This window comes from Choloepus didactylus, chromosome 4, assembly GCF_015220235.1.
Source record: "Choloepus didactylus isolate mChoDid1 chromosome 4, mChoDid1.pri, whole genome shotgun sequence".
In the NCBI taxonomy this organism is placed as follows: domain Eukaryota; kingdom Metazoa; phylum Chordata; class Mammalia; order Pilosa; family Megalonychidae; genus Choloepus; species Choloepus didactylus.
Window position 1 is genome coordinate 182,612,959 of NC_051310.1, and position 2,701 is coordinate 182,615,659.

Consider the following 2,701-nt stretch of genomic DNA (forward strand, 5'->3'; position numbering starts at 1 on the left):
TAGGGTCCACCCTAATCCAATATAACCTCATCCTAACTCATTTCATCTGTGTAAGAGGACATATATAGGAAGTTTTTGATGCAGCATTCTTAATCATAGCAAACAAGTAGAATAAAACTAGTCCTTCCAATAAGGGAATGGAGATAGAGTGTGTTTAGAATACACAATAGAATACAGCACTTAAAATTGAAAAGAAATCCTAGAACATGAGTCAACATAGATAAAATATCAAAAACTTAATTTTGAAGTGAATAAACTTACAAAAAAGTAGCTATGGTATGATGCAGTTTATATAGATTTTAAAACTGGTTTTATGTATTGTTTATAGTTATAATTATATATAGGGGAATTTTAAAATTACATGCCAATGATACTCCCCAGTTTCTGATGATTACCCGAGGGGAGGGAGGGATGGGAAATGGATAAGGGGTGAGTTTTTGCTGCATTTATAATTTTTATTTATTTTTTAATAGATCAATCTGAAGTATGTTTGACAAAAATTTTAACTCTGTCTACTCTTGTCCCCTTGTATTATTCTGTATGTTGAAATATTAAGGAAAAACAATTACATTTAAACACCTACAGAAAAAAATGTTAGGATTCATAACTACATTGGATTATTTGAGGAACAATAAAGAAGGCATATTTTAGAGAATCTGAGTTTAACTTAATTTCAAAATTTATTCTGCAATAAAGCTTTCATATAGAAGAGAGCATAATAACACAAATTACAATTTAACAAATAGTGATAATGTAAATGCCTACATAATCCCACTCAGGTCAAGAAATAGAACATCACTAGCATTTCAAAAGTGCATCTCCCCCCTCCCCCATACATTCCCTTTTGGTTCACAAACTCTCCCTCCCTTCTAAAGGCTACCTTTCTATGTATATAATATACAACTTTTAATATTGGTATAATTTTCCTGCTTTAGAACTTTATATTAATGAAATTATACCATATGTTTCTTTTGTATGTTGCTGCTTTAATTCATTATTGTGTATTAAGATAATCATGATATTGTGATTAGGTGTATTTATTTCATTTTCATCACAATATAATATTTATTCATTCACCTATTGATGAACATTTTGGTTGTTTCCAGTTTGTGATATATGAGAATTGCTGCTCTGCACATGTACACAGAGTATAAACCATATACACACACACACATACAGTATATGTATGTGTGTTTATATATTATATGTATGCATGTATATTAGTGCACACATCTAAAAATTTATATAAGATGAATGTTGTTTAGGAGTGAAACTGAAAGATCGCAGGTCATAGGGAATGTTTAGGAATGCTTATCTTTAACTTTACTAATTGTATCAAACTGTCTTCCAAAGTTATGGTATCAACTTACATTCATACCAGCAGCGTATCAAAGCTCCAGTTGCTCTACATTTTCACCAACATTTATCATCATATTTAAAAATTTTCACCAATTGAATGGGCCTGTAGTAGTATCTCTGTGAATTTAATTATTATTTCTCTGATTAGTAATTAGGTTAAGCTTACCTTCAAGTATTTATGGGCCACTTGGATTTCCTTTTTTTTTTTCTTTTTTCACATTCTTGCACCTGTCTTTTGTCCGTTCTTCTTTTGGGGTGTTTGAATTATTATTATTGTTATTTTTACTGACAAATTATTTTTATATTTTCTGAATACCAGGTCTTTGTTAGATATATGTGTATGAACAATCTTCTCCCATTGTGTAGCCTGTGTTTTGATCTTCTTTATGTATAGTTTCTTTTAATGAACAGAAGTTCTTAATTTTCATTTGATTGCATTTATTAATCTTTTTGTTATGGTTCATAACTTTCGTGTCTTATCTAGAAATCCTTCCCTACACTAACATCATGAAGATACTCTTCTGTATTATTTTCTACAAACTTTATAGTTTTGGCCTTCTTATTTGGTTCTACCTTTTATTCATCTGGAATTGCTCCATTTCAGATGTAAATTTCACTTATATTCCTCATTTACTTATCAGGTTGCTGAAAAAAACTAGTATTTCTGAGAAGTGATCTTGAAAAAATCTTGAAGATAGTCTACTTAGGGATTTGATATGGAGCAAACCAGGAAACTAGAAGGGAATGTAAATTCAAATTGATTTCATTTGATATTAATTGTGCTAATCTGTGTATGTTCAGGGAGACATAAATGAGCAAATAAAAGACAATTTAGAAATCAGTAGAGGAAGGAAGTATCTGAATTTATTGGAGACTTAGGCATGTCTTAATGGTTAACTGATTTTAACCAAAATTTGGGGCTGCAAGTAAACAGCCCAAAAAAGGATAGACAAAAGTGGGGAGGAGCTGGGAAAGGAGAGAGTGTAGACAGAGAGTTTAGTTACTTTTTCTATTATCTATGGTGATAAATAGGAACAGAAATATAGTCATTTGCAAAGGTGGATAAATTTAAAAGATTTATAGTTAGCTTTGAGGATGTGTGTGTGTGCATAAATTGTATGTGAAGTTTGATTTTATAAGGCTGGGTTTGATGTCTGGGGATTTAATCAAGTTAAATATTACATGCAATAAGGATCTGATTCAGGAATTTGTTCTGACTCCCCTCCTGAATCCTTATCAGCCTCTCCTTCAGCTTATATTGGTACTGAATAGTTTCTCAATAGGACTGATGCAAATGACAAGCTAAAACATCTTTACCCTTCCCAAACCACTCTGAAAGGAT